Genomic DNA, 18,647 nt, shown 5'->3' on the forward strand with positions numbered 1-18,647 from the left:
ACCTGTACGTGGCATAAAGCTACAAGAGTTACACTGTATCAGGAGGGAGAGGAGGGGGGAAGGGTGGGAGGGACGGAGAGTCTGAGGGAGGAAGAATCAGGTTTACCAACCCTTACTGTGTATTCACGGCTTCTATGCCAGTGATAGTTGCAAAGGGTATATTGAAACAAAGGGTGCTGATAATTATTTTGGTGGGTGTACATTATTTCAGTTGTTTTGATTTAACTAATTTTTAAAGTTTACAAACTGTAAGTGTTGATTGAGTGCCTGAAAATAAAAGTAAATGAGTGTTTATAGACTTGTGAGTGAAGTGTATAAAAAGATAACTGCATGTCACTAAATACTTAGATGGATGTCTGTGACTAAGAATTGCATACCATTATGTGCATGGTTAATTGTAGATGCTGATGCAATTGCAGTATATGATCAAGTGGTTTATGGATGCCAAAGCAAATAGATATTTCATTCTGATTAAAATATGTCATATTAATTATTATTTGAATCCAGGAAAGCTTTATGTGCAAACTTCAGTCCCACAGTGTCGCTTCATAGTGAAAAATGTTGTTGTTTACTACATTGTGAGGGTAATGGAAAGTGTAATGAGCTACTTTATTTTTAAGATTTCTTTATTTTGATTGTTGTTAATTAACAGTTCATTAGTTGATGTTCATTTAGAATTTCTGTTTGTCAGTGCAAGTCACGTGAAGTGTACCTGCAATGGGTGGAGCAGCTGAAACAACATCGCCTCCACAAACAACATCAGATACTATACAACAAGGATCCTGCCAAGCTTACCTCACCTACATCACCCTCAGATGATTCTCCAACAGGTATGTTATGGACACTTGTTTCCATGCCTTCTTTAGTGTTTACATCATACTCCATTGAGTGGGTTTGTGTGTGTGTGTTTGTAGGTTTAGACATTTTTGTGAGTGTACAAAAGATTAGTGAAAATTTTAAATTATGATTACTGACATAACTCTGGTTGATCGTGAAATAAGTTCAGAACATTATATTTCAGCTATGAAGGTACATCTGTGTTTACTGTGGGAATTTCAGTGCTTTGTATCCTCAGTAAAACTCTGATGTATTGGGCTGGAATAGATCGCTCATCCATCTTTACAAAGATATATTGGATATAATCCATTATATACTTAGAACCACGTTGTTGAAATTCTGTAACCTGAAAATTTCAGGTACATTGCATGCCACCATATTCTCCCACCTGACTTTTATCTTCTCTCCCTTAATATATGTCATGGAATGTTAAATAGTTTTTTTGCAGTCTTAGTTGTAACACCAACCCCCCTTACTCAAGCTTCATAAACCTGTACATTTTTGGTTTGACAAAACATATTAAAAAGTAATTGTTGTTTCATCAGTTGGAAACTCAGTATCTCTATCTTTTATTAATACAGTATATGGATCCATCATTGCATCTCTGCTTGGGTTGAAGTACTACAGTAAAACTCAAAGTCAGAGTAATTGGGGGAGAAGGGTGTCTGACATAAGAGGTTTTCCATCTTATTGGAAGTTTATAATAGCTTACCAAAATTTAGCAGCTTTCATTTTCCACTGTTTTATTCATTTATCAGTAAAAGAAGGGGCAACTAGACAAACGGTGGTAAGGTTTGAGGTTCTTGCTTGGTGCCTTGCTATGGGCTGTGGTTACACACTTTGGAAATGTCTTTCTCACCTTACTTGTCTGCTTTAACAGAAGTCCACCTTGAAGTCATTTTTACTATACTTAAGAAGGGAAGAAACTAGTTAGCTGAATAGCCCAATGCAGAAAGTTTCAAATAACATCATTTTTTAAAAGGCAGAGGAAGAAAATTAGGGCAAGATAACCTATTCATTTCCAGGATGATTTGCTTGCTATTGTGCAGAGCTTGCTATTGATCCTGTTATGCTTCTCCCTTAAGTGTATCTGTATTATCATTTCAGTACTTACATTAGCTAATTAAGAGCCCGACCCTATTTTCTCACTATTATAATGGGATGGGTGCAAAAATATGTTTAAGGATAGATGTGGTTCTGTATCAGTGTTGGATTGAAACAAAGATGTGTGATGGCTCCTGGGTTATGCAGTATGGTAAATTCTCAAATTTAGACACCATTTGGCACTATAAACCTCATGAAATTTGAATAATTCAAAGACCTGGGACAAGGTCATGGAGTATGACTTCAGGGATGTGGGATTGAATAGGGAGGTTGCCAGAGATAAGCAGCATGAAGAGCTGCCATTAGTGACCAAGGCTGACACATGCAAGCATGTTTGAGTCTTTGTAAACGTTATGAAATTTAAATTGACTTTGGGGGAAAAATAAGTTAGTGGTAAGGGTGATAAGTGACAACCCAGACAAATAAACTAAAGTCTTTTTTCCTTTTAATTTTCTCTCTTCTTCCTTTGAACATGATAACAGTGCGAACAAGTTCTAGCGTGCGACTTCCTCTACCCCCATTTTAGTGTACCGGTATTACCATACGAATAGTTACCTGCCATTGGATTCTTAATAACAACATAATCAGGAGGTCATGTTGTGGTAATGTTCAAAAATATAAAATATCAAATCTGAAATGATTCCATCAACTGGAGTATATAGGCACCTCCCAGCTGCTGCTATTGTCAGTGTCCAACCACTGATTCATGTGGTCATATCTTTTGTCTGGTTTAATTTTTAGTTCTTGTGCATTACTTTGTTTTATTTTGGCTCTTGTCACCAAATATAGATACTTTCAAGGAAACATGGGCTAGGTAATATATGTACATATATGTAGCTATATACAGTAACCCCTCCAATATCCGGATCAATAGAGCCATAGGCAGGTCCGGATAGTGGTCCTGTCCGGATATTGGGCCCCAGCTTATGGACTTGTACTTATGGACCCTAACTCCGAAAAACACCTATACAACTCCCTCTGGACATGCATAGCACCTATTTAAGACCCAAATCACACCAATAAGGGACATAAAAGACTGAAATAAATGCAAAAGAACCATAAAATGAGGTTTTAGAGGTGAGTTTATACAATATTAAACATTCTGGGTACTTACAAGTCCCTTGGTCTTGGACTGGTTTGAACCGCCAGTTTGCAGTCCACAGTTAATCCTCTGCACTCTAAATTCTAATTTCTTAACACTGCACAACACTGTAAATTCCTGTGTGTTCTAGTGGCAAGGTATTGCAGTTTATTCACTGTTTATTCACAAAAAACAAGCACCTGTGGCTTGCACTGTTATGAGTATCTGCTCTCCATCGGAGTTAAGTGGTGGGGTAACAGAGTTGCCAGATCGCAACAGCCACATTACCAATCTCCTCAACTTTCATTGTCAAATATAACTTTTCATTACCAAATTCGTAAAGCTAGCATATATTCTTCACTAATTATATATACAAGTGGAAATACATGTAATCACTCTCCTTATAACTAACACCATGTTGATTATTTTCACACTATGTAGGGTAGCAGATTAATCAGAGAGAGCAAACAATCCACCATCTCCATCCTGTGTATCCTCATACATGTGAAAAATCCATTTGGTAATGCATTATTCTAATGCATTACCAAACGAATTTTTCATTACCAAATTGGCCCACACTTGGTAATGAAAAATACCAAATGGCAACCTGACAGGGGAGGGGGGAGGGGGAGGAAGGAAGGGGTGAAGGGACCATGGTGTAACAGCTGTTTGGCGCCAGGCGGGAATTTCAAATTATGGGAGGGAAAAAAGTCAGATTTTTTTCGAATTTTTTGCAGTTTTTGGCCCATTTTGGGAATATTGGATCCCAGGAGGATTATGTCCGGTTAGTGGGGATGTTCGGATATTGGGCGTTCGGATATTAGAGGGATTACTGTATATAATCCATGCTCTCTTGAAAGCAGTCATTATAGACTATAATTGTTCATCCTAGTTTGTACCTAATGACATATAAATACAATTTGTCTTAAAAGAATGACTGCACATAGGGGGTACACTCATGCATACTAAATTCTCCTTCAGGGTTACCTCTTCCTTCCCATCTATTCCACGGAGAGAGGGAAGTGGGGGATCGGGACCAGCTCTACCCCACATTCAACACCCAACTCCCCTGCCTTCATCCACTGCATGCCAGTTAGTGCTTAGCCACAAATTTTCTTATGTCCTGTAAAGTATGGCCAAACTATTATCGCACACACTGTCATCGGCCAAGATTTGGATGGTATTTTACAATAAATTGTTATTTAGTTGCAGGCTTAAAATGAGAACAACATTCACAATCAGTGTAATCCACATTATTGTGCCCAACACGACTCTGGGCTGCAGTGCTTTCTCCCTGCCCCACCTCTCTCTCTCTCTCTCTCTTGTTTCCATGACTCCTCCTCATCTCTCTTTCTCCCCACACTAAGATGAGTGATGAGAAGGGTGAGTGGTGAACTGAATGAATGGAAGGCAGTGATTGATTATGTATGTATGGATGATAGAATGAGAAGGTGTGTAATGGATGCAGGAGCATACAGAGGTTGGGGGAGTGGACTTTCAGACCGCCACATCATGGTGGTGAAAGTCAATGTTCAAATGAGTTGGAGGAGGAGAAGGGAAGGACCAGATGAAGTAGTCCATACAAGAAGGGTAGAAATGTTGTAAGAGGATGGAAAAAAGGCATAGTATAAGAGAGCATTAGAGGAATGATTGGGTAAATATGATTTGGAGCACATGGGAGACGTGGAAGGTGTGTGCAAGATATTCACAGAAGAAATCTGTGCAGCATGTGAGGTGGTGTGTGGGGTGAAGAGATAACAAAAGAGGGTACAAGTAGCAGCATGTTGTAATGAAGAGGTGAGACTGGCTGTGGCACAAAAGAAGAAAGCATACTCGTATTGTGGGTGGATGAGAAACAGGTGTGGAGGAAGTTGAGAGATGGATGAGAGAGTTATATGTAGAGAGGAAGAGAGAGGTGAAAAGATTAGTGAGAGACAGTATGAAAAGAGTGGATGAGGAATTCGGAAGGAATTTGAGTGTAAAGTGGAGGGAATATAAAGAAATGTTCTGGAAAGAGGAAGAGAGAGTTAGAAAGGGTGATAAAGAGGTTAATCAGGGAGTGAAATATAAAAATGATAGATTGCATGTGGAGAAGGGAGAAAAAGTGAGCAGATGGAGAGAACACTTTAAGGAATTGTTGACAATAGAGAATGAAGGTAATGTGGGTATAGATGGCTGGGAGGAGGAGGGAGGTGAGAAGAGTGGAAGAAATCTGTAGGATGGAAGTAGTGGAAAGAATGAAGTGTCAAAACTGGAAAAGCCCTAGGAATTGATGGAGTGTATGATGAAATGCTGAAACATTGGAGAGAGATAGTAGTAGGATGGATATAGAAGATGTGCAGATTGACATGGGGGGAAGGTAGAGTCCCAGAAGATTGGAAGCCAAGTATAATTCTCCTGTACAAGGAAACCATTTACTATGCTGGGTGGTAACCATATAACCAAATTATGGCAGCTGGTGGTTTAGTGGGTAATTACAGCTCTCCAGTCGGATTGAGCCGGTGAAGGTTTATATCCAAGGAGTGGTTAGGGTTATTGCTCATATAATGCCACTCAGGGATGAGTGAGGCTGGTCACTCTCATCTTAAATGTCAGGACCAAATTGCCCAGCCCAGGGCTTCTACGCTCCTCATGGGGCAACTTAGAATTGGATGATGGATGGATGGACAAAGGAAAAGGAGAAAAAGAAGTGTGGGGTAATCATAGGCGCATTTGTCTTCTTAGTGCAATAGGAAAAGTGTATGATAGGATACTTTTTGACGGAGTTAAGAAAATAACAGGAATTATGTGGAGAAGAACAAGGAGGTTTTAGCAAGGGAAGAGGTTGTGTAGATCGGATATTCATTCTTAGGTCTTTAGTGGAAAAATTTCTAGAGAAGGAAAAGTTGTATGCAGCCTTCATGGATTTGGAGAAAGCATATGTCAGGGTGGACAGACAAGGATTGTGGAGAGTTTTAAGAATATATGGAGTAAATGGGAAGTTGTTGTATGCCATGAAGAGTATGTATGAGGGAGCTAATGCTGCAGTGTGCATGGATAGTGAACTGAGTGAATTTTTCTGTTTGAATGTTGGATTGAAACAGAGATATGTCATGTCCGCATTGTTGTTGAATCTGTATATGGATGGTGTTTTAAAAGAGGTACAAGGTAGGGCAGTGGATGTTGGAGTAGCCTTAATAAGAGAGGGCAGTGTTTGGAAACTCCCTGTACTGTTGTTTGCAGATGATCCTGTATTGTTAAGTGAAGACAGAGAGGAACTGCAAGGTATGATGAATGAGTTTGGAAGAATGTGTATGATATGGAATCTAAAGATGAATGTAGGAAAGAGTAAATTTGTGGTCTTCGAGTGAAATGAACTCACGGAATGTACAGTGAGGCTGGATGAAGAGGAAATGGAAAATGTGAGTGCGTTTAAGTACTTGGGTAGTGTTTTGAATAAGGATGGAAGTTTGGAGGTTGAAGTGCTTGAAACGGTGCAGTAGGGAAGAAAGGTTGCTGGTTCTTTGAAAGCAGTGATAGGGAACAGGGAAGTGAGCATGGAAGTAAAAAAGTCACTGCAGGACAGTGTTGTGATATCCACCCTAACATATGGAGGTGAAGTGTGGAGCTTGTTGGAAGGATGCAGTTCAAGAGTTAGAGCAGTGGAAATGAGTTATTTGAGGAGAGTGTATGTGAGTGAGGTGGAGGCCGAGAATGAGATGGAGGGGTGGAGTGGAGAGGTATTTGAGAGAGGAGGGAGTTAGCTGGAATCAAGGCAGTGAAATGGCATTGGACTGGGCAACTTGGAGGCGATTTGTTTGTGGCAGCCCCATACGGGATTGAGGCATCTGGCAGTAGATAGTTAGATAGACCGTCAGATGATTTTGTTCAGTCTCTTTAAAGGGTTACAGCCAAACTCAACTAACCCTTTTGAAGACAAAGCTTCATTTAAGTGGAGGAGGGGAAGAGGGTAGGAGAGGTGAAGCGGATAGAGTAGGAAGGGGGAATGGGAGAAGGAAGAGGAAGACAGAAGAGAAGAACAGTGTCAGAGGAAGGATAAATAAGCCAGGGTGGAGAAATTCTGAATGATGGTGGAGGAGAGAAAAATGTAGGTGATCAAGGAAAATAAAATAAGGAGGGAGACGGAGTAAAAAAAATGAGTGATGCCTTCTCACCTTTCGTTTTACATCTTCTTTCCCAAAAATTTTCTCACCCTTCCCTCTCTCCATCCATCAATTTATTTTCCCTTGTATTACCTTATTTATTCTTCCATTTTCATCCCTCCCTCAGTAAATATAATCCCTCATCCTTTTAGTATACCTTCCTTTTCCTTCCTCTTACCCTCCCTTACTCCTGTATTCTTCCCTTCATTCCTCTTTCTCTCTCCCTTTCCCTCCCTGCCCACCCTCCCTCTACGTCTTCGACTCCTTCCTTTTCTCCCTTTCCTTTATCTCTTATTTATCCTCCATTGCTTTTCTCTCCCATCCCTCCCATCCTCTTTCTTCCAGCTTGTTTTCCTTTTTTTTCTATTCCCTCCTTTCCCTTACAGTCATGTTATTCCTTCCCATTTTCTAACTTTCATCCCCTCAATTTCCTTTTCTTTCCTTCCTTGTTCCTCCCACTGTTCTTGCTCCATCTTCCCCTCCTATCTATCATTCATCCCCTTTCCTTCCACTATCCCTTCTCTTGACCCTACCATTCCTTCACTTTTCTTCTTCCCTCCTGGCCCCATCTTTCCCTCACTCCCCTTCTCCCATCCCTTCTTCTCTCTTACCTAACCATCATCCCTCCCCCTTTTTCATCCCCCTCTCCTTCCTCTCCACCATTTCCTCCCTCACTTTTTCTTTCCTCACCCTCTCCTTTTATCCCCATATTCCTTTTGCTCCTCCTTAATTTCCCGTCCCCTAGCGTCAAGTCACCAAACTAACCAGACAACAGCAAACATAAAAACAAAAGTAAATGAAGACAGAAATGCAGTCTTTGCAAATGTTCATCCTCCGTAAAGTTGAAGTTTTCCTCTCCTTGTGGGAATAAATAAATGTGTATGGTGACTCTACACTGAGTGACAAGCCAGATGGTTTCCTGTACACCAGGAAACCATTTACTATGCTGGGTGGTAACCATATAACCAAATTTTGGCACCTGGTGGTTTAGTGGATAATTATTGTGCTCCAATCGGAACGAGCCGGTGAAGGTTTACATTCAAGTGGTGATTTGGATTGATTGCTCATGTAATGCCACTCAGGGATGAGCGAGGCTGGTCACTCATCTTAAATGTCAGGACCAATTGCCTGGTCCTGGGCTCCTGCGCTCCTCAGGGGGCATTGTGGGATTGGATGATGGGTGGATGGATGGAGGGGGAGCGAGGAAGGGAGGGAGGGAGGGTGGGAAGAAAGTGTAAGAGATAAGTGGATGGGGAGGGATGAGACAGAAAGCAGCAGAAGTGCAAGAAAGAGGGATGGGGCGAGAAATAGAGAGTGGGAGGAATGTTTAAGAGATAAGAGAGAGGAGAGGAATGAGATAGAGAGTAAGCCACAGAAGTGCTAGAAAGAGGGAGGGAAGGGGGCAATCGAGGGAATGATATGGAAGAGAACAGAGATAAAAGGGGAAGCGAAGGGAACAGGAAGAGTAGAGAGAGAGTGAAAGTAAGAAAGAGTAATAGTGAAAGTAAGAGAGAGAGAGAGAGAGTCTAAAGATGGAGGTGGGTAGGGTTAAGAGGCAGGGAAGATTAGAGAGAGAGACAGAGACAGACAGAGAGGGTGAGTGAGAGGAAAGTAAGAGAGAGTAACAGTAAGAGAGAGAGAAAGTAAGAATGTAATAGTAAGAAAGAAAGGGGGAAAACATGCACAACAGCCCAGAGTCATGCTGGGCACAATAATGTGGATTACATTGATTATGAATGTTGTTCTCAATTTAAGCCCGCAACTAAATAATAATTTATTGTTAAATATCATCCAAATCTTGGCTATTGACAGTGTGTGCAATAATAGTTTGGCCATAATTTACAGGACATGAGAAATTTTGTTGCTAAGCACAAACTGGCAGGTAGTGGATGAAGGTGAGGGAGTTGGGGTTTGAAGGTGGGGTAGAGCAGGTCCAGATCCCCCACATCCCTCTCTCCATGGTATAGAGGGGAAGGAAGGGGTAACCCTGGAGGAGAAATTAGTATGTGTGAGTGTACCTGCATAGTTATTCACTCAATCTTTATTACATTGATTGACAATTTTATATTGCCCATAAACAATTCACTGTGCAGTAGTAGTAGTAGTAGTTGTTCCCTAGGCAGTCTGGCAGTACACTAGGCAGTATACTACACTGCTATTCACATGTTGTTTTGGCATGGGCTATATCAGGGCTGAGGCTTCTTAATTTCTGACTGAAAGGATATACAGAATGCACACAGCCTGTACTTGCAGAACCATTTGCTAAGTGTCTTAATTTCACTAATTTTTACTGTTACCTTATATAGTGTAATGTGCATTTTACAGCATTGCCACTCATATGTTGTTTTGGTGGAGTTACAGCATCACCACTTGCATTCTTGATCATGTGAAACTGCTTCCTTGACCATGTGAATGGCTGACACAATACATTGTTAATGATACAGCTCATGTTTTATTTCTCTCTGTACTTAATTAATTTTGAGAAGCAAAATTTCAACGTTGATACGAATACTTTAAGAGTGTAAGTTGAATCAGCTGTAAGAGTGTAAGTTGAATCAGATTCCAACTTTATAAGAGCCATCATACCTCGAGGGTTTATTGTATTGCCCAGTTCAGCACAAATATTGGCCATGATCTTTACTACAACCCACATTGACATTCTGAATGGCGGCTGGTATTTTTTTATTCTCCATAGCCAGACTGTGTTTGCAGACTGAAACCAAGCAGCACTAGACACGTTTTGAATCCCAAACTCTAGCCTCGACCCACCGAAAATTGCGAGTTCGTACTGTAGTTGAAAATTGTGACTTGTTTCATATTTGTTGTGCCTTTGAAAATCAGGTTTTCCTAATTTAATCATGTGAAATTTGAGAATCTACCGTACACACGTATGGTGTGGAGGCACCCATCATCCACTTGCTGTAGTGCAACCTCCATTTCACTCTACACTGTGTGATAAGCCAGATGATTTTCTCTAATCAAGATCAAATAATCTGTTGGATGATAACCATATTACCAACAGTGAGATGCCTGGTGGTGTATTGAGTTAAAGCATGAACCAGGTGTGTCCCCTACTTGTCTTACTCTGATGGGAAACTGGGGATTATTGCTCATGTAATAATGCTCAGGGGTTGGCAACTGGTCACTTTCCTTAAATGTCTGGACTGAGTAGCCAGCTTTGGGCCCCTATACTCTTAACCCCCTCATGCCCGGACGTGCGTCACGTTGTTACACATCAGTCCCAGGCCCCCTGACTGCATCCATGTGCTATGTGCACTTCATGTTATTTAAAATTTTCTCATGTATCTGGTCAGTGAAATGCTCTTTTTGTTCTCATTTGTTCTAAATATAATATACAATATATTTGGTACATACGATATTCAATACATAATAGTTCAACGGTCATATTCAGTGTACAGTAGTAATAATAGTAGTAGTAAATGTACTGTACTTACATAATGGTGGTACATCATCAGGCCTCTCATCTGAGAAAATGTCCACCACAAGCTGCCACCCTTCCTCTTCAGCAGGCTTTGCATTATCCAATAACTCACAATTACTCTCAGACAAATGACTCCCAGATGTATCCTTGCAAGCTGAATGACTTGGCACATAGAGATCATTTGAACCATCTCCACTAAACTTAGCCATGGTGACGTAGCTTTAAAGTGGCGAGGGAGGGAGAGAACAGAGCCACTTAGTCCTGCTTCCGTGAGTGCTTGGCACTAGCTGAAAAAATATAGTGGTACTGGTTGAGGAAGTTGTTAATGGCTTGTCATCCCCACATCTCTTTTATAATTGGTTAGTGGGCAGAGCTTCTGAAAGCTTCATTGGCCTATACCAGACTCAGAAAACACTCTCACACCTCTGTATTACCATGTGAAAAGCACTGAGAAAACATTGACAAAATAGGACGTAAGGATGTACAGTATGTTGCAGGCACACTCACTGGGTGCAGCACAGACATAAATATATATGTCGTGGGCATGAAGGGGTTAATGGGATAGTCAGGGGTTGGGTGATAGTTGCATAATTTTATGGAGTAGATTAAAACTCCAGTTGTTTAAAAAGAAGTGAGGATTAATGGCAGAGGATGGAGCATCTGAAATCTAATGAAGCCATAATGATCCTTTGTTGCTTTCTGATTGAGAACAGGATCTCTGCAGATTAGTACAGTGTTTCAAGAATGTCTGTAAGGGAAGAGGCCAGAAATTATTGTCGATAAAGGTAATGTGGCAGTTGTTGAGATAGAGGAATTTTAGCGTGATGAACTGGTGAATAGAGAGAGATTTGAATCACTGAAGGAGTTCAGGTACCTAGATGCAGTAGTTGAAAAGAGAGGGAAAAGTGCAAAGAAGTGCAGAACAGACTGGCTCAGGTGGCTGGTGCTATGAAGTCCATGATAAGAAATAAAGGTCTGAGAGTGGAGGATCGCATTACGGTGTTTTAGTGCCCACATTAACTTACAGATGTAATATTGTACTTTGGTAGGGCATGAGTGTTCTGATTGTGAACAGGATCTCTGCAGATTAGTACAGAGTTTTGTGAGTGTCTGTGAGGGAGTTGGTCAGAAATTATTGTTGATAAAAGTAAATTGGCAGTTATTGAGATAGAGGAATTTTAGCGTGATGAACTGGTGAATAGAAAGAGATTTGAATCACTGAAAGAGTTCAGGTACCTAGATGCAGTAATGCAGTAATTGAAAAGAGAGGTAAAAGTGCAAAGGAAGTGGAGAGTAGACTGGCTCAGGTGGCTGGTGCTATGAAGTCCATGATAAGAAACAGAGACAGAGATATGAGAGTGGAGGATTGCATTATGGTATGTTAGTGCCCACATTAACTTATGGATGTAGTATTGTACTTTGGTATGGCATGAGTGTGGAATTGCATTTGTAAGGGATGTGTGTGAGTGCATGAAGTGGATGAGAGAAGAAATAGGCTTGAGTTGCAAAAGATTTGGAGTAAGTCTGTTGCCCATGGGATAGATGAGAGCATGCTTAGAACAATTGCCTTTGCTCACTGCACTTCAAAAGGTGCTTGCATTGTGGTGGCATGGTGGCTTAACCTTCTCACAGAAGGGGCCATAATATCCCCACAGAGAACATTAGTCTGGACCAAACTCAGACTCCCAGCTATTGACCCCTCAGTTGTTGCATGTGCATTTTAATTATTATTATTATTATTATTATTATTATTTCAATATTTAACAGGGTTTGGAGTTTTCTTACATACATACATACATATACACATATGTACATGCATACAAACTCCATCAGTAATATAGTTGATGGATGCAGATTTGGTGGTAGTAGATGTTGTCCCAACCCATTCAGATATGAATGTGAACCTAATGAACTGGAAGCTGAAAGTGTTCTTCTTCTGTAGGCCACCATTCTTTCTTTGGGACAAAAAGAGGGAAATCAGGGGTATTTGTACAACTGGGCAACTCCATTACCCAGCAGTATAAGTGCCACTGCTTGAAGGTATCCATCTCCAGTACCAGGTAGGGTGGTTAAACTGGTTAATATGACTGTTTGACAGTGGGAGGAGGCATGGTAGGCCAAGAAGAAAGATGAATGGACATGGTAGATGAATGTGAGAGAAGTATGAGAAGGCAAGATACAAAAGTTGATGAGCAAGATATGGAAGTTAATTGAGGATAGATGAATTATTGTACAAAGAAGCTCATGATGGGTTTGGCACCCTATTCTGATTCAACTTTGTCTGGTAGATGGATATGGAACCATCCCTCCATCCATCAGTCAGTTGTTTTCTGCGCAATCGTGAGTGTATGAACATAGGACTAGACCACTCAGTCCCAGCATTTAAGGCAAGGGTTACCAGCCTCACTGCCCTTGAGCACCATTATGTGAGCAATAAAACCCAACCACCCATCAGATGTAAATTTATGTGGGCCCCATCAGGTTGGAGTTCCTTCACCCACTAGGCCACCATGCATCGTTTGGTTATAAAGCTACTACCTAGGATAGTAATTGGTTTGTTGGGTAACTGTAAACCATTTGGCTTAGTCACCTGAAGCCAGCACTACATCAAGTGAGTGAATAGTGGGTGTCTCCACCTACCACACTCTGCTAGCAGAGATATAAAATGTTTTCAGATGGTTATGCTTGTAAAATGGAGCCAGGCTTCAGAGAGTTTAGATGATGTTTGAGTCAGGCTTGCATTTAATTGTTCTCCCAGTTTCATAATTTTTTTCTCTTTTGTGGATCATCCCTTACTCCATTGTCAAGTGGGAAAAGGGGTCAGCATGATGATGATGATCATTGTAGAATGATCCTGAGTCACTTTTAGACATCCATGTGCTTTTACAAAAGCTTCACTCATGTTATAAAAATTCATTATAGTAATCAGTAGCTTTCCTTCCACATACAGTACTACTAAGGTAAAACATTCCATAGTCCTTCCCTATTCACCTTGTCAGTTTCTTTTTCCATAACCTTGTTGTTTTTAATGTTGTGGCCATAGACTCATATGAACATGAACCTGGTTGAGTGCAGGCTGTAGTTTCCCTTCTGCAGTCCACCATCCTCCTTTCAGGGTACAGGGGGAGGTTTTGGGAAATTTGTATGATTCTTGTTACATGCTTTCTCCACTTATCTTCCTGCAGTTATCTTATCCATGCACCTCCTACCCCTCCTAAAATCACCTTGTTCATCGTCTTCCAGGCACCTGAAAACATCCTTACCTTCTCTGTAGGTATTCTTCCATATCTCCTGCCTACGTTAATCAGCAAACTTATCCCACAGTAATTTTTGCCTCATCAATCATTTTGTGTACAAAGGCAGAATCACAACCTTCTTTCACCCTAGTGGTATAATTCCACTCTTCCTAGATTTTCATCATCTTTGCAACATTCAATTTTTCTCTCCAGTATGATGTATGTATACAGTGCATAAACTATGAACATGGAAAACTGCAGTAAATTCCGAACAAAACCATAACCAGGTAATTGTTTCTCAATTATGAATTGCTTTTAACATTCTGGGAGAGGAGGAGTTAAAAACGTGTGGAAGGAATGCGATAGACCATGATGATGGTGGGTGGTAGAGCAGAGTGTGGGAAGTAAACCCTGTGAAGATGGGCATCATAGGCAGAGCAGTGCAATGTTGGTACTGTGAAGACATAAGTAAAGGTTTTCTCCTAAGTAGTAAAATAATAATGTGAACATACATTATTCTCTTATACCTGGCATTTTGTGGTTCAGATAAAAGTTATTTTCAAACTGAATTACGTAAATTGGATCTATTAGCAAATCTGTCAGCTTGAGGTTTCCATAAGATATTGATGTTCATTTGTCATAATTTAAATATCTCTTGATATTAAATGGGAGTCTATCTGTCTATCTATCTATATACTAAATGGGAGTAATACCTGATTTCTCTGATGTGAGCTTCAGAGAAAATTAAATTTGAAAGGCAGCTGTAGCTGCATTTGGCCTTTTTTTATATATATATATATATATATATATATATATATAGATGGGGCAAAGCCTTTCCCACTGTCATCACACACAAGTACAACTGAATCGTTCATCTTTATATAGTAGTAAGTGAAGGGAGATTTCTTTTATGGTTATTCTGAGTAATACCAGTTTGGCAAACATGTCTTTTGGCAGTGTAGATATTAGAAACAGTCTTGGTTACTTCATCTTAGGACTGTCTTTTATATTTTATGTGGGGTAGCTCTAGATCATAGTACAGCCTTTTGGTAAGAAAACTCTGGGCTATAGGCAGTGAGGTACTGTGGCAGGTTTTGGTAAGCCAGAAACCAATTTCTTATCTATTAGTAAGTCCTGGGGACACCTTACTACATGTGCAGCCCAGTCTGTTAAAACTTGTTCCTATTTCCCACCATGTGCACCTGTGAGGCAGGCAAGCACAATAGTTACTATAGAGTAGTTTTATTTGGACAGATGGTGCTGGAAAGGGACACATTCCCATGGTAGCTCCATGTCCGAGTTATACAAACAGCCCTTATCTTGTAAGAGGAGGAGGACATCTTAAGCCTGCAGATCATTGGTTTCATCTTCATTTGAGCCTGGGTCCATAACAACAGCAACAACAACAATAGAGCAAATGAAGACTAAGTGTGCAAGAGGCCATTGCTGCCTTTGCAGCCATAAATTTTAAAAGAGAGCTTCTACCAAATTTTCTGAAATAAATATGGATTACAGCACCTCTCTGCTTGACTTGTAGCTGAATTTGATGGAATTCCACACTCTAGCAGCACTTCTGTGCATTCAGAGTGCAGAGGACTTTGAACCTTCTCCTAAGGTGCCCCATGCCTTCCTAACAGAGCCAAAATTATTTAATAACAGTTCAACTGTTGACCCATTCACTGCAGGATCAGCAAGTTAGGAATATACTCATAAGCGATACTACAGAGTCTGTCACACTTGAGGACTTTTTCATCTGTGGGACAGTTCTCAGGTGCATGTAGTGAGATCAAGGTTGGGCCACTACTTTGTACTGCAATAATGGATTAGCCTTTTTATCCTTATACAATTTTTAGATGCTTGGTAGTCTAGTAATTTAAGATGCTTCAACTGGATGTTGCCCATTATGGTCCAGTTCCCATAGGGGGTTGGAGTTTATTGCTTATGTAATGCAGCTTAGGGGCAAGTAGCTGGTCACCCTTACCTTAAATTTCTTGACTGATTAGACTAGCTCTGAGCCCCACATTTGGTGGGGTAGTGCTGAATTGGTTGCTGAATGGATACTGCAGTCAAATTGGTTAACCCATTCAGACTGAGATCTTCTTTTTCGTTTCATTCAGCTTTTAATAGATTTTTCTTACTGGAAGGGTTAGATATAACCTTAAAAGAACAACTGTCCATTTGATAGGCCTGTCCTATATTGAATGAGATCATCTGTTAGCAGCAAGAATAAACTAAAAATAACAACACCCAGATTGAAGGTGTTAACTCACCTCCTGCTCTGTTCCTTGAAGATAAGATGGGTGTATGGATTCAACCATATTCTCAGATCTTAAAGAACCTCCTTTTAATGAAAAAATATGCTTTTAACTGAATAAAAACACCCTTCCTTCCTATAACATCAGTTTGGAAGTGAATACTGCATTCATGGATTCATTGTTGCGGATAGTGTTAAGACATGTTCTGTCCCTTAATTATTGAACCATTAGAACTTACAGGAACACCTTCCCATATACATTTTGCTTTTATCTGACATGATAAATCTAACTGACTCGTCTGTGTTAGGCTCAGTCCAAAATAATGTAAAAGATCAAGAACAAGCAATGCTTAGTAGTTTTTGTATATCATAAGTACAGTATACAGTACTGTATTACATTTCATCAGTATGGATACATATTTAATTCATCATTGTTTACAGTATTTTGATGCCCATCATATGTTAATGGGCATACTTTGCTGTATTGTGTTTAACAAGGCTGCACCTTACTTTTTTCCTGTATGTTTGACACTACAGTAATGTAGTTCAGTGAATCCAGAAAAATTCTGAATATGATACACTATAGGGAAAGTTTGCTTATATCAGAAATTTGCATTTATCTATGTGGGTCATACCCCAGGTAGTCTGAGATAGTCAGGATTCATTGTATGGATGAACATTGTGGAGGTTGACTTATGTGTGTCACTGTGGTTAATTCCAGGCTACCTTACTTGCCCATGGGTACCCTCGTGAGGCTTGAGGGTTAAAGTTAAGTTGACTGATGCATACATTATGCATTGTATGTTATCTAAAATTTGTTGTGGCCGTAATTATGCTGAGGTTCATCCTATAAATGGACTTAATTATCACAGCTTTTTAACCTGTTGAAAAAACTCATGTTGTTGGAGACATGCTGAAATAATTTAAGTTTTTGTGGCCAAAATACAATGATCATGTTACAAGATTAATTTTTGTAAGCTTAAGGTAGCCATAGATTTGTGACAGCACTGTACAGTAGAATTCCGTGTATCCATATAAAGATATGCCTGCTGACTTCAGCTGACGTAAATTATAGAGAATGAGATAACTTTTGGCTGTCCAGTCTTTGTATAATACCCTTTACTGCTTTTTTAACCCCTTCACTACTAGGCCATGATGGCTATGTTGTTAACTTTGCAAGCTACGAGGCTGCCAGGCCATTAGCACCAGGGTTTTAATCATGGTGCAGGCTGATGGTGTCACTCAGCTCAGGTGTCCATTCATCAATTATGGATTGGTAAGTAAAATGAATAATACCAAGGGGTAACACTGAGGAAACATGTAACATGGTTGATGCAGTGGCCTTGGCCTCCTATCCCAAGGTAGTGGATATAATAACCCATTACACACTCACGGCCTAAATGCTAATGGCATCCTCCACCTTTACATTCATTCATTCATTCATTGTCTAATCCAGTGTTGCCCCATGAGGAGCATAGGACGCCAGGGCTAGGCAAGTTGGTCCTGACATTTAAGATGAGAGTGACCAGCCTCACTCATCCCTTGGTGGCATTGCATGAGCAACAAACCCCAACCACCCATTGGATATAAACCTGCAATGGCACAATCTGGCACCACTAGGTGCCATAATTTGGGTAAATGGTTACCACCCAGTGTTGTAAATGGTTTCCTGGTGTACAGGGAACCATTTGGGTTGTCACTCAGTGTAGAGTCACCCATAGACGGAAGGAAGAGAAATGAATAAAAGAAAGAAAGACAAAAGGAAGGAAGGAAGAGTGGAAAGGGCAGGCACCCAGGAGCAGCACCATATCGAGTAAGTGGATGTTGAGCGCCCCCACCTACCATTAACACCTTGACCAATACTACAAAATTTCTTATCTTACACAATGAGAGTGTCTTGGGTAATGGTTAGGGGGAAAAAAAATGGTAACAGCTAACCCCCTGCTCCTCTTTTTAGGGTGTACAATTCTAATCTCCTGTCACCCCAAGGGTTAGAATCATTGTGTACAGTCCAGCCTCATTATGTACTACAGATTGTGTCAAGTGATGACCTGTTACATAAAGAAGTCAGTATAACTTGGGTTCAATGGGGTTAGGTAGGGTGATCTCGACTGCGAAGCCTAAAATGACACCCCCCCTCAAAAAAAAAAAAAAATGCTGAGACACCTACCTGAAGTTTGTCCTATGACAGTATGAGTCATCACCAAGGGTCCCCCCTCCCCTGCCAAGGCTGGGGGACAGTTGGAGGGTTTGGATGATCGCTCTGCACAAAAAGATACAGTATCACTTCACTTAATATTGCACACTGCACTATTTGTTAAGCTTTTGCACTGTTAAATATTAATAACAATTATGTTTTGGTGGCCTTTATGCATAATATAGAACAAAAGGCAGCGATCACAGCCATTGTAAACACTGGGTGGCCGTTTGGCTCAGTCAGGTGAGTAGAGGCCAGTCAAGGAGATGATTGTTAAATCAGGCTGACACAAAAGTATCACTTCACTTAATATCACATACTGCACTATTTGTTAAGCACTTGCACCGTTATGTG

The 18,647-nt window shown here is 40.4% G+C and overlaps 1 protein-coding gene across 1 annotated transcript in view; it reads left to right on the plus strand.

Moving 5' to 3' along the window:
- The first annotated feature begins 816 nt into the window (after positions 1-816).
- LOC145415709 (oxysterol-binding protein-related protein 6-like) overlaps positions 817-18,647 on the plus strand; it is a 521,853-nt gene continuing 504,022 nt past the window's right edge. Inside the window, exon 1 of the mRNA XM_080284933.1 lies at positions 817-830. The gene's annotated coding sequence lies outside the window, so the exon portion shown is untranslated. The remainder of the gene's footprint in view (positions 831-18,647) is intronic.

The sequence above is a fragment of the Coenobita brevimanus genome, chromosome 103 (assembly GCF_032717465.1).
Source record: "Coenobita brevimanus isolate Jiangsu-jjx chromosome 103, ASM3271746v2, whole genome shotgun sequence".
NCBI classification, from domain to species: domain Eukaryota; kingdom Metazoa; phylum Arthropoda; class Malacostraca; order Decapoda; family Coenobitidae; genus Coenobita; species Coenobita brevimanus.